This window comes from Trachypithecus francoisi, unplaced genomic scaffold (assembly GCF_009764315.1).
Source record: "Trachypithecus francoisi isolate TF-2019V2 unplaced genomic scaffold, Tfra_2.0 Lachesis_group7, whole genome shotgun sequence".
Classification (NCBI taxonomy): domain Eukaryota; kingdom Metazoa; phylum Chordata; class Mammalia; order Primates; family Cercopithecidae; genus Trachypithecus; species Trachypithecus francoisi.
In genome coordinates this window covers 40,539,689-40,554,192 of record NW_022681472.1, presented here as the reverse complement: position 1 = coordinate 40,554,192, position 14,504 = coordinate 40,539,689, and the positions used below count along the sequence as shown (strand labels likewise).

General features: G+C 35.1%; 1 protein-coding gene and 1 pseudogene across 3 annotated transcripts in view; one reads left to right on the top strand and one right to left on the bottom strand.

The window, feature by feature from the left end:
- The window catches only part of RALYL (RALY RNA binding protein like), a 736,599-nt gene that overhangs the window by 75,968 nt on the left and 646,127 nt on the right, over positions 1-14,504 (bottom strand). The window lies entirely within an intron of this gene.
- Positions 7,751-8,686, top strand: LOC117078897 (annotated as a pseudogene).

Genomic DNA, 14,504 nt, shown 5'->3' with positions numbered 1-14,504 from the left:
ACACAGATGAAAGTAAGTTGAGACAGAATTTGATAACTGTCAATCAGAAATAAGAACTTCTATGAGAGTTTATAAGCAGGGGAAATAGGATGTGGTGTGAGACACAGGGATCAAACATGGCTTCATGAAAGAACTGGCATTTGAAATGGACCTTGCAAAGAGTAGGGATTTGACAAGTCATTGCTCAAAAGGTAGGTCTTTCTAGATGATCAAGAAACCTGGTGGTAGAAGAATGTGGAACAAGTATGGACAATATGTTTTATGGAGATTATTCTCTCTCTTGGCACAGCTATTCTTCAGAATACCCATGGTTAGTTCTAGAAGTTATGAGTGCAGAAGGTATAATGTAAAAATAATGTAGTATATAATTCAACTAACTGGCTGAATTTCCAAAGCATACTTCCCTGTGGATAAGGTGAAATCAGAAGTATCCTTAGATGTATTTACAGGATCTTGCTTCTAATTCATCATAAAATGTTGGTGCAGGTTTCTAGCTGTCAGAGTATCTAAAGTTAAATTTACAAACTTTGCCAATATAATATTGTGAACAAAAATCTGTTCATTTCACTTTAGGAAATACATATAAATTTGTACATTTACTTTGGTGTATGTCACCAGTACATATGCACACATATATGCAAAATTCAAAAACAGTGAAATAAGCTACTTAGTCTAAGTTTCATTGATGAAATATTCAATTTATTTTCAAGGACCTTTGTAATAAGGGAGAAGGTGAGGAGAAACCTAATGGGACCTAAATAATTATGATATCTTTATAGAGTTCCTGGCTACTGGTGAGTCAGTACCTGTCACCTAGGAAGAGAAAATGGCTAAGAAGTTCTAAAGATGAAAATAATCCACCTAACTTAAGAAAGAGTTCTCATCCTTCACTTGCTGTGAGTCAAGTTTACTGTCTCACACATTTAAAGGATGATTACTTTAATTGATAGAGCAGTGACAGAATGTATGAAGAGTAAATTTTGGAAATGCGAAAAAGAGGAAGAAAAAAACCAATTATTTTTCTTTCTTTTGGCTAGTAATACAGGGTTTCTGATTTTGGAATTATCACTTTGAATGGGGTGTGCTATTACTTTTCTCTGTACTGTGTCTGTTAGGAAGTGTACTTAAATAAAAATAACAGCAACAGCATAAAATCCTTCAATTAGTCCCCATGGCTTACAAGGTAACATGCAGACCTCTTCAATACTTAGGATTCTCCAAAATGTAGCTCCTTTCTCTGACATTCTTTCACTATTTATTCAATTACTCTTTTAATCTATCAGCATTTCTTAGCACCTACGCTCTGCCTGGCACTACTCTGGTACAAAAAAAAAAAAAAGTCTTGCTCTCAGGCAAAGATGTTCTTGTATCTTGACACAATCTTCTGCATTAGCTCAATTGATGGCTCAACAAAAAGTTTCTGTTATACTCTCCATCCATCAACATGTGTTGTATATTTCTTTCTGCTGGAAATATGTCCATTCTTTTTTTTTTTTTTTTTTTTTTTTGAGATGGCGTCTCCCTCTGTCGCCCAAGCTGGAATGCAGTGGTGCGATCTTGGCTCACTGCAACGTCTGTCTCCCACGTTCAAGCGATTCTCCGGCCTCAGCCTCCCGAGTAGCTGGGACTACAGGTGCCCGCCACCATGCCTGGCTAATTTTTGTATTTTTAGTAGAGATGGGGTTTCACAATGTTGGCCAGGTTGGTCTCGAACTCCTGACCTTGTGATCCGCCTGCCTTGGCCTCCCAAAGTGCTGGGATTACAGGAGTGAGCCACCGCGGCTGGCCTAATATGTCCATTCTTAAAGGCCTAACTCAAGCTCCACATCTTCCCACATTATCAAGTTTGTTGAATTAGACTAAATTCCACTTTCTGTGCTATTCTTTGATTATAGCTTATTTGAATTTACATCCAACTCATGCTTGTCAACTCTCTGCTTCTCTTGTCACTTAGCTAATCTGTATAGATTTTTGTTAGCCTTTCCCGTCACAAGCCAGTGTTTCCCTTCCATTAATCATCCCCATCTCTCTTATTTGAACTTAATCTAATTTATCTGAATTTCTTGACATTGAAGTTTTCAGGGTAAGATATTCCAGGAGGGCTCATGTCAAAATCCTGTAGAGTATGATCGATCTCTTTAACTGTTCAATGTAGTCATTAATGTTCAGGTCTCATTCTTATAGCTTCTTAAACACACTTTCATCTAAACATATTGTATTTGACTGTTTATGAGTCTATCTCACTAGATCATAAGCTCTGAAAGGCAGGGTGTTTTAGTCACCCAAAGATATATTTTTTAAATCAAGTGTTACCCATCTGTGGAACTTTCCACTATAGTATTTACTTTCTGTAGAAAAGTAAAGTGATTTCATTAGAATTTTCAAACACCTGATTATTAATATTAGAATATTTAGAGCATTACAATTGCTATATTGGGTTAGATCTTTCTTCCATCTATCAATTTATTGCTGGTCAGCTCTAAATCTACCCTTTTTTTGAGCTTGCTTTGTAATAATGGAATTGGACTCTATGAACATTCCTCCTTTGCCTGCTGACACAGTGTTAAAGTTGGGCAGTATAGGGTGCTGGAGGAAAACTGCAAGGCATAAAAGAAGAAGGAGCTTCTTTTTCCAGATGCTTTTCTTCTTATTCTCTGGCACAGCTACCAGCAGCTTGTCAGAGGTCCAGTGATAACCATGGGCATCTCAGCAGAAGTTTCCTACTCATCACCTCCAGTCCACCAACATCCCCATAGACATCTCTGACCTTCGGTCAGCTGCAAACACATCTTCTCCAGTGAGATTTGAATCTCAGCCCTGGGGAGAGAGACTCTCTTCAACTTTGTTTTTCCCTTGAGTACTCACCCTCAGCCACAGAGGTAGTATCTGTTCCAAGCACTTTCTATTCCAATATTCTTTTGCAGATCTTGACTGACACAACGCAGTTTAGGCTGGGTTGCATTTCGTGTGTTTTGTGTTTCTGTATTCCGTGTTTGTTGAGAATAACCATATGTGACATGTAGTCAATGAGTATGCTTGTCCATTTACAAGTAAATGTTTTTCATAGTTCGTTGATATTTTTATGATTTAACAATCGAATTAAAATGATTTTTTCAAAGTTTTCCTTCAAGGGTAAATATATCAACTACACAAGCTCTTTATGGTGGAGACTAGCTTTTAAAAATGTTGGAGAATGATGTCAAAACAGATAATAATTAATTATAATAATGTTAACAGTTAACATTTACTGAAGGCTTAGCATTTATCAGCCACTATTCTAAATGCTTTACATATATCAAATTATTTCATTGTCTTAAAAATTCTATGAGTTAGTATTAATATTATCTTGACTTTATATATGAGCGAACCAAGGCATCAATATAATCAAAGTTCATAGCATAGACTACCTTGTGTATGGCTTCTCAGATATTGCTGTAAGAAATACTTGAGTGTTTTTGTCAATTGCAATCTTAAGCCACAAAGATAAGAAAATATTTTTTTTTTTCTTTTTTTGAGATGGAGTCTCGCTCTGTCACCCAGGCTGGAGTGCAGTGACGCAATCTCTGCTCACTGCAACCTCCGCCTCCTGGGTTCAAGCGATTCTCCTGCCTCAGCCTCCCAAGTAGCTGGGACTACAGGTGTGTGCCACTATACCTGGCTAATTTTTGTATTTTTAGTGGAGACAGGGTTTCACCACGTTGGCCAGGCTGGTCTCAAACTCCTGACCTCAAATGATCCACCTGCCTCGGCCTCCCAAAATGCTGGGATTACAGGTGTGAGCCACCAGGCCTGGCCAGATAATGAAATCTTAATTGGCATTAAATGATTTGTAGTGTCTATTAAAAAAAGGGGTAATAATTCCATTGGACTTTCACTTTGAGCCATCACTGGAAATATTTAGTTTAGTATGCATCAGTTCACTTTTAGAATTTTGACCAAGTAGGATACGTATAGATGAAGGAAATTAGGATGGCCAAAAGTCTCAAGACAATTCCCCTGTATAAAAAATGATTGAATTAAATAAGGATGTTTGGGCTACAGAAGACAGTCTTTGGGAAGAAAGGTGCCTAACTGTTTAAATATTTGAAAGGCTGTTGAGTGGAAGAGGAATTGAATTTCTTCATTGTGGCTCCAAAAGGCAGAATGAGTATTAAAGGGTAGTAATTATAAGGAAGATGTTACTGCTTAATTTAACAAAGAAATAAGATAATTAATACCAAATACCGCAAGCTTCTAGTAGTTTAAACAAAAAACAGAATCGTAAAATGGAAAACACCATGACAAAACATTGTATGTTGTAATATAACACACAGATATATATGGCACAAGAGCCTGGAAACTATTTGTTGGGAATTCTTTTTAGAGAAGAGGATTAATGCATTATAGCATTATATAGTTCTGGGATATCTTTCAAGTTAAAATTTCATAATTTTATTAAAATTAAGTTACATTGTTAAAATGTAACATTTAGATACTGACCTACAGATTTTCAAAAGCTGGTACCCTAAATCTGGCTCACTTTCCTTTAGTACTAGTTCAGTTTCTTTGACTGTCCCCAACCAAACTGATGCCAAGTCAAAAAAGAAATATTGCACTTCATATTCTCTAGAAAGAAAGAAAAAGAATGCTTTTTCTAAAACCTGTGAGACACAGTGAATACCTGACTCAGAAAAATTTACAGCTTTAGATGCCTTCATTCTTAAAGAAGAAAGATGAAAAAGAAAAGAACTCAGACCTAATCTCATTAGACAAAGAGCAACCTATACGCCAAAGTAAACCAGAGAGGTTCTTAGTACTGATACTATTATTTGACATTATTTGACATCTTAGTACTGATACTGATATTTTCAGGTGTGGAAATCTATCAACATAATCTGGAACAAAAACAAATTAAAAGAGATTACAGATTTTATCTGTAAATGCTAAAGAGACATTTGATAAAATTTAAGAGGCATTTCTTATATTCAAAGTAAAACAGTAATAAGAAAACTACTTAAACACAATAGGCTGTAGCAAAAACAAGTGGGGAATATTAATTCAGCATAAAACAGTAAAACTATTCAAATTAAAATGAGAGGACAGCTTTTTATCACCATTATTATCTATAAATATTGAAGATTTTAGCAAATCTTTATATACTAAACATTGTCATTCCTCTAGACACATGCACTTGATTTTCTGCATTGCCCATTTTTCCTAAAATACCTAGCTATTTATACATGTCCTCTATTACCTTTTTATTACAAGCTCATACTGCACTGGACACATATTATCTAAAATGAGTATTTCATACAAATATTATAGAAGCAAAAGTAGCATATTGAATAATTCTTCCACTCCCATTGAACTGATTTGCACTTTGTCAATTATGACTTTTTTGTGTAAACATGACTTTTTATTGTGTTTCTATTTTTTTCCCCACTGATTAATGTCAGTTTTTATCCCTAAATCATGAATTTGTAGAAGAGATAGTCTCCTTCCTACTACTATTATTCAATTAAAAAAAAAAAAAACTCCTCAATATTTTACCAGCTGAATTTTTTAAATGTCAAATTTTCCTCCTCCCTGATTTTCTACCTAGTCATTTTAAATGAATCACTTTATCCCTTCCATAAAGTTTCCAGTTAAAGAACATGACTAAATATTTGTTAAACATATGTTTGTAAAATAGGTTGAGCCTTAAGATGCTGGTGTTCAGGATAGATAAAATCAGGTGAGGGGCTATCTTTCTAGAATTTTGTCTGGGATTGGTACATGATACATCATAATTTTCTGTTGGTGTCTTTCTGGCATCTTCACACTAAAAAATGACGTAGCTGAACACAGAGTTCTTGTGTTACAATCCTTTCCCTAAAAAATTCTCCAGGATTATCTTCACATTAGCACATCACAGAGAAAACTGAGTTCGATTTTATCTTTTGTCTTAAAGTTAGCCTCTTTTTAAATTTATGGATTCCTATAGATTTCTTTACATTTCAAATTCTAAATGCGTCATTTAGAAAAATCAATGAATTATATATTTTACTTTTTATTATTGACTCACGTTCTACAAAATTGTCATCTTTCGCAATGGCTATTATTTACAGATTAAATTCAATGGTGTTTCATCCCATTTTTTCTTTTGTTCTCATTTTTGCCACTTTTCCTCTGTTTTTCTCATGGAATGTTTGTTAATTTTCCTTAATATCATTTATTGACCTTATTTTCATCTGTAGTATCAAATCTTTAATTTACTGCTTCAAATGGGGCATTGTATTGAATCTGGTGTCTTAAAGAGTTACCTGATATTTTCCAAATTAATCTCTTCTTATTACAACCTATAAATGTTTCTTAGAGGTACTTTCCTTCTGAATATTAAGAAGACATTTTATCCAATATTCTTTAGTTTCTAGAAAAAACCTTATTCTCAAAACTGAGTCTTCTTTGAGCCCTCAAAATATTTCTCTGTTTACTTGTACTGAAGAATTTATTTGTGAATTCCATGTTTTTTCCTCATTAATTCTTTTCTGTTTGGTTAAGTCAATATTCAATGTTTATATTGGTATAACCACATAAATATAATAGTTGAGGAACATACTGTGCAATGATTATATTTCCTTCTTGTACAGTCATTGTTTACTTGGCACTTATAATGGTCTACTTTTTTCATTCTTCCTGGAGCATTCCACTATCCTGCTGCAACGCAGACTGGTTCTCTCTGGGTCTGCTACAAAGCTGTCATCTTGGTACTTCTCTTCACCAGCCACCTTTAGGACTTCCTTCTCTTTTGTGTTAGACCCCCCCCATTATTTTTGGTTACTTTGATAAGTTTGGTGAAACAACCTTTAGATTTCTTAGAAATAGCTTGTGAATAATTATATTTGTGAAAATACAGTTGATTCTCATTATTCATGGATTCTGTATTTGCAACTTTGCAAAATTTGTGACCTCCTAATCAATACTCACGGGGTTTTTATGGTCATTCAGAAGCATGCACAGAGGGTAAACATTTTGAGTTACCTGTTCCCCGCTGAGGTCCAGTGAGGTGACACTGCCTCTTTGTTTCAGTTCATACTGTAAATAAGCATCTACGTTATGATCTATTTAGTGTCTCATTTTTCACATTTATGTGCTTTTTCTTGGTAATTTTGTGGCTTAAAACGGCCCCCCAGTATAGTGCTGAAATGCTGTCCAGTGTTCCTAAGCACAAGAAGACTGTGATGTGTCTTATGAAGAAAATACGTGAGCTTCTTTAGATGAGCTTCTTTCAGGCATGAGGTGTGCTGCTGGCTGTGAGTTCGATGTTAATGAATCAACATACATATTGATATAACATACATTAAAGACATAGGGTCTTTAAACAGAAACACACCAACAGCAAGTTTATGTATTAATTGGTTGACAAAAATGTTGTGAATTTCCTCTGAGACCAAAAGATTCCTCTGAGACCAGAGGCTCACAGGAATCTAGCCCTATATTTCCCCTAGGACCAATGGTTCAGTATTTGCTATTTCAGTGTTTGCTGTGACTTCACAGAATAGAACTTCCACAAATAACAAGAGTCACCTGTATCTTTTAAAAGTCTTTGTGCTTGATTAACAGTGTATTTGGTTTGATTGATTGTCTGGGCCTTCTGGCTGGAAATAATTTTCCCTCAAAATTTTAAAGGCAGTGAGGAGGGGCTGGGGGTCAGGAAGTGAGAGTGGGACCTGGTGTCCTGAGGGCCATGGTGGGCCTGCCTCAGGTTTATCAAACAGACCTTCCTGGAAAGATGAAACCTGATGAAACTCCTATGTTTTGACTCAAGTCTACTTAAAGAAGTGGATTAGAATCAGAACATAGCTACAAATGCTTCAGTTATTTCTCCAACACATCTTGCCAGAAGGCTTGGTTTAAGGCCTCTTTGTCTACTGATGATATGGTTTGGCTGTGTCTCCACCTAAATCTCATCATGAGTTATAGCTCCCATAATCCCTACAATTCCTACTGAATCATGGGGGTGCATTTTTCCTGTACTAGTCCCATGATAGTGAATAAGTCCCATGAGATCTGATGGCTTTATAAAGGACAGTTCCCCTGCATATGTTCTCTCACCTTTCGCCACGTAAGATGTGCCTTGCTCGTCCTTCACCTTCTGCCATGATTGTGAGGCCTCCCCAGCCACAAGGAACTGTGAGTCCATTAAAACTCTTTCTCTTTATAAATTACCCAGTCTTGGGTGTTTCTTCATAGTAGTATGAAAATGGACTAATACAACTAACATAGGGTTTTTTTTTTTTTTTTTTAAGGTACTGGGTCAGAGAACTGCCACTGGAGTTGTCAACCCTGATAATGTATAAAGTCCTTTGAGCATACAAAGAAATCTGGGGATCATTATGTTATAGTTGTGGAAGATGTGACTCGGTGACAGAGTGTTGCCATGGCAACTCTGATAACAGAACGTAAATTCATCCATTCCTGTGCTAAGAGAGAAAGAGTAGATGTTGTTAGTAACGAATGCAGGGAAGACAGCTTGGCAAATTGTTATCAACTTGTACTTTGCTAAGCAAGAAACTGAACTACTATAAGATTACCCTTGAATGTCTACCACAAAATGTTGGTTTTTACAAAACATTTGGATACTTTGGATCTGAAGAAAACTACATATATCAGAGGGTTCTAAAGTAAAAATCTTTTTAGAAAGACAATTGTCAAAGGAGCTAATGCTACAAAGCTATACTCTCACTGGAGTTAAAATGTTTTGTTGATGTAGCACGGTGACCTCCATAAATACTGGTCTGAAAAAAACTTATAATACTGCAAGTATAATGACATTTTAGAAGATCACCTTGGGCTGATGGGATATGCTGTGAATTTGAATTACAAATGAATATTATTAAAGGGATGATTTTTACCCAAAGGGGTAACTTGAATTTTTTCTTACCTTGCATTTTTCTAAAGTGTGGCTTCATTTCTTGATAGTCAAGAGTACTGATAGTAAAGAGTTCTGTATCTGCTATCTGTGCTGCTTTTTTTAAAAAAGGTATATATTTAATAGGCTGTTTCTTATCACATACATAAAATTAATTATTTTTGTTTCAAATAATCATATCTAAATACAGAGAGAGGCATTATTTCCCACATATTAAGTTGGATAAATTAGTTATTATACAAATATAGTACAATTCAAAATTTGTTGATCCTACTATGGACAAACAACCTGGCCAAGCCTTTTAAAGAAGCAGAAGAAATGAAAACTAACTTATAAAATGTGAGGTGATTCAAAGTAAAACAATTTAAATGTTTTACTAAAAGTTTATATAGTTGTATGTCAATAAAAAGTGCCAAGTGACTTATCTGTGAAATATATTAATAATTATTCATTTGTTAAAGATACCTATGAACAATTATTACAGGACATCTAAGGTACTTTGTAACAGTGACACTGGGAAATCTCAACATACGTATTTCTATTCCAATTTTTCTTTTTATCTGAAGCCTCTCTTCTGAAAAACATTTTCATCAAAAAACGGAATATTACAAAATTGAGTGGAATGTAATATTTAATAAAATATATTGTACTGGATTTGTCACATCATAAAATTTTGATGGAAGTTTTCTTTATAATGTGGTTATAATGGCACGATTATTCTGGTAACTATCCTGTTTTGATTTTTTTGATTTTATTGATTTTAATTATTTTAAAAGTTGAAGTCAGAATTAGATACTTTAATGGCACTAGTGTTGAGCATTCCATGTTACAATAAGTCTATTCATGTGATCAAAAGACATTTAAAGGCATTCTTCTATTGTCTGCACGTTCTAATCTTGAGAAATTTGATGTTATTCTGAGTCTGTCTTGGTATGTGGCTTTTATTCCTCTATTTAGACATTTAAGGTCTTATATACAGTAATCTGTTTTAGTTTGGGTCATCTTTCATTTATTGTGCTGAGCATATTTTATTGGAAAACTAGTATCTTTCAGTGTTAGGATATTTTCTTGTATTCTGATTGAATAATGTCCTCTAAGTTTTCTCTTTGTGAAAACACTATTAGCTTGATATTGAATCTCTGGAGTAAGGGTCTAATTGTTTAAAAATCTTTTCTTTACTATTTTCCATCTGTTTATCTTTTTGATCTTTTAAGTTCATATTTCAAACTTTTATTAAATTTTTTATTTCTGCTTTAAAGTTTTTAATTTCTAAGAAGATTTTTCTTGTTCTTCATATATTCTTTTAAGTAATACTTTGAAATGTACATTTTCCTATTTCTAGGGGCATTAATTATGAGTTTTTTAGTATTTTTGTTTAGTTTTGTACTCTATATTTCCCCTGTTTCTGTGGAAATCTGATTTTCTCTGGGATTTTCTTCCATGTTAGAGTATTTCCTAAAATGCCTGGTGATTCTTTCCTTGTTGATTAGCTTATATTTCAGGGCAAGGCATCAAAAACCTGGCTGTCAGCTTTGTGAGTGTGTGTGTGTATGTGTGTGTGGGTGTGTGTATGAGTGTGTGGATGTACATGTGGGCAGGGCTTATCGACTGGTGGGCCTCACTGGAACATGGTGGTGTAGGGTCCTAGTAGTTTACTGGGCATGTCAAATGTCAGCATTTGATTGTCTTTTGGGATGACTAATTTCCTCAGAGAGGATAAACAGCTAATTCCCAAATAGAGAACAGTCTCATACTGGCCTAATATTAAAAAATCATGACATTTTTTGATATACCCTAGTATTTTAAATATGTCACTAAGCTAGTGGTAAATTTTTTTCTCAACTGCAAAGCAAGAGAATAGGCTAATGTACTAGGAATTTATGTTATTTCTGGTACCAAGCCAACATTTCACATATGTTAATTTCCCTTCCAATAGTGAGATCTATTGCAAAGCAAAGAAAGCTCCTTGTTGAAAGCATGCATTTTTTTTCAAGTTTTACTTCAGATTCAGGGGGTACATGTGTACTTTTGTTACTTGGGTGTACTGCATGATGCTGAGGTTTGGGGTATGATTGATCCCATCACCCAGATAGTGAGCATAGTACCCAACAGTTTTTCAAACTTCCCTTCTCCCTCCCTTCCCTCTCTAGTAGTTCCTAGTTTCTATTGCTGCCATCTTTATGTTCATGAGTAGCCAATGTTTAGCTCCTTGTTATAAGTAAGAACATTTAATATATCTGGTTTTTTTGTTCCTGCATTAATTCACTTTGCATAATGATCTCTAGCTACATCCATGTTGCTGCAAAGGACATAATTTTATTATTTTTCATGTCTGTGTAGTATTCCATTGTGTATATGTACCACGTTTTCTTTATCCAGCCCACTATTGATGGACACTTAGGTTGATTCCATGTCTTTGCTATATTTTTGTTTTTTGAGATGGATCTCTCGTTGTCTCCTAGGCTGGAGTGCAGTGGCGCAATCTTGACTCACTGCAACCTCTGCCTCCTGGGTTCAAGAGGTTCTCCTGCCTCAGACTCCCAAGTAGTTGGGATTACAGTCATGCACCAACATGCCCAGCTAAGTTTTGTAATTTTAGTAATGATGGGGTTTCACTATGTTGGCTAAGCTGGTCTTGAACTCCTGACCTCAGGTGATCCGCCTGCCTCTGCCTCCCAAATTGCTGGGATTACAGGTGTGAGCCACTGAGCTTGGTGGTGTCTTTGTTATTGTAAATAGTGCTGTGATAAACATGCAAGTGCTTGTGTCTTTTTGGTAGAACACTTTGTTTACTTTTGGATATATCCCGTAATGGGATTGCTGGGTTGAATGGTAGTTCTATTTTGAGTTCTTTGAAAAATCTCCAGACTGCTTTCCACAGTGGTGGAACTAATTTACATTCCCACCAACAGTGTATGAGTGTTCCCTTTTCTCCACAGCCTTGACAACATCTGTTATTTTTTTATTTTTTAATAATAGCCATTCTGACTGCAGTAGACGGTATTTCATTGTGGTTTTGATCTGCATATCTCTGAATATTAGTGATGATGACCATTTATTCACATGTTTGTTGGCAGCTTGTATGTCTTCTTTTGAGAAATGTCTATTCATGTTCTTTGCCTTCTTTTTAATGGCGTTTTTTGCTTGATGATTTGTTTAAGTTCCTTACAGATTCTGGATATTAGACCTTTGTCAGATATGTAGTTTCTGAATATTTTGCTCCCAGTCTGTAGGGAGCAAAATATTTTGCTGTTTACTTCCTTGATAGTTTATCTTGCACGCAGAAGCTCTTGAGTTTCATTAGGCCCCACTTCTCAATTTCTGTTTTCATTGCAATTGCTTTTGAGAAGTTAGCCATGAATTCTTTCCCAAGGCTGATGTCCAGAATGGCATTTTCTAAGTTTTTTTCTAAGATTCTTATAGTTTGAGGTCTTTACATTTAAATATGTAATCCAATTTGAGTTAATTTTTGTATTAACTATTGAATAGGAAGTCCATTCCTCATTGCTTATTTTTGTTGACTTTGTCAAAGATCAGATAGCTGAGGTGTGTGGCTTTATTTCCAGGTTCCCCATTCTGTTCCATTGGTCTATTGTCTGTTTTTGTACCAGTACCATGATGTTTTGGTTGCTGTAGCTTTATAGTGTAGTTTGAATTTGGGTAATGTAATGCCTCTGACTTTGTTCTTTTTACTTAGGATTGTTTTGGGTATTCAGGCTCTTTTTTTTTGTTTGTTTCCTTTGAATTTTAGAATAGCTTTTACTAGTTCTGAGAAAGATGATGTTGGTAGTTTGACAGGAATAGTCCTGGATCTATAGGTTGCTTTGGGTAGTCTGGCGATTTTTAAGATACTGATTTTTACAATTCATGAGCCATAGATGTTTTTTCCATTCATTTGTGTCATGTATGATTTCTTTGAACAGTGTTTTGTAGTTCTTCTTGTAGAGATCTCTCATCTCCCTGGTTAGATGTATTCCTTGGTTTACTTATTTATTTTTATTTTTTTTGCAGCTATGGTAAATGGGATTGCATTCTTGATTTGGTTCTCAACTTGAACATTATTGGTATATAGACATGCTACTGATTTTTGTACACTGATTTTGTAGGCTGAAACTTTACTGAAGTGGCACATCAGTTGCAGGAGCCTTTTGGCAGAGTCTTTAGGGCATTCTAGGTACAAAATCACTTAATCTGTGAAGAGAGATAGTTTGACTTATTTTCCTATTTGGATGCCTTTTATTTTTTTCTCTTGCCTGATTGCTCTGGCTAGCACTTCTAGTACCATGTTGAATGGGAGTGCTGAGAGTGGGCATCCTTGTATTGTTCCAGGCCTTATGGGGAATGCTTTCAGTTTTTGTCTGTTCAATATTATGTTGGCTGTGGGTTTGTCATAGATGGCTCTTAATATTTTGAGATATTCTCTTCTGATGGAAGGCATGCATTTTTTGAAATGAAGAAAAATATAGAGAAGCAGCAGAGAGAAGGAGGAATAAAGAGAGGTAAAGAAGTAGAGGGAAGAAGTAGGACAAGGAGAGAATGTGAGGAGAGAAGAAGAGAGAAGGAAAGAAAGAGGAGAAGAGGAAAGAGAAGAAAAGAAGGAGAATGAGAGGAAAATAAATAGGGGCCAAGGAGGAAAGACAGAAAGTAAGAGAATAAGGCAGAGGCAGGAGGGGTGAGAAAGGGAGAGGGGAGTTGAAGAAAAGTTAAAACATATTCAGGGTTTTCTAGTCTCCCTTGATATAGTCATAGTTGAATTTTCTAGGTATGTCATCCAGTGTCTCTTTTAAGATGCCCTTTGGTCCAGCCAAATGGTGCTACTACCTATCTCCAAACAGAAACTAAACCCATCTGGCTTTGTGTGCCATTATGTATCACTAGTCCCACAACCTTTTATTTCCTCTCTTTCAAGAGTTTTCAAAGAATGACTTATGTTATAGATATATGTTCATTTTTATTTTATCTTCTTCAGCAGATCAGAATTCCCAAGCAATACCTTGTATTATAGACACCAATTTATTGGTTTTTGTACTGTTCATTAGATTACAACCTCCCCAAAGGCAAAGATGTAGTCTTGTCTAAGTCTTCCTGGCTTATTGTGGTAAAGGACCAAATTTTTATTTTTTATTTAAAATATTTCCAATCTATCACAGTCTGATACTTTTGGACAAAATCATACATTTAGATATCATAGGCATATAAATATGCTATAAGTTTTAAAATGCTTACTCCTACTTTCTGAAATGAAATGGTAAAAACAATTTGATTGGCACTGCTTTACTGAATCCACTATGAGATGAAGCAGCAGTTCAGTGCACCTCGCATCTTGCTTTGCACCTACCAATATAACTTCAATGGAATTTTGCACTGAATAAATGTTATCTAAATATAACTGAATTTATTCAAAAATAACAAGATACTGGAAATAAAGTCTTGATTAGAATGAAATCACATCATAAGCTTCACTTCCTATTTTTAACCCCTGATTTGTAGTTTGGAGGGTACTGTTAGGCAATTAACGATGCTTTTAAAAACAATGTGCAATGCATAATTTTTTGAAGACATATTTGTTAGTTAAGTCTAAATGATTTTGATACCACTCTTCATCTTATATTGC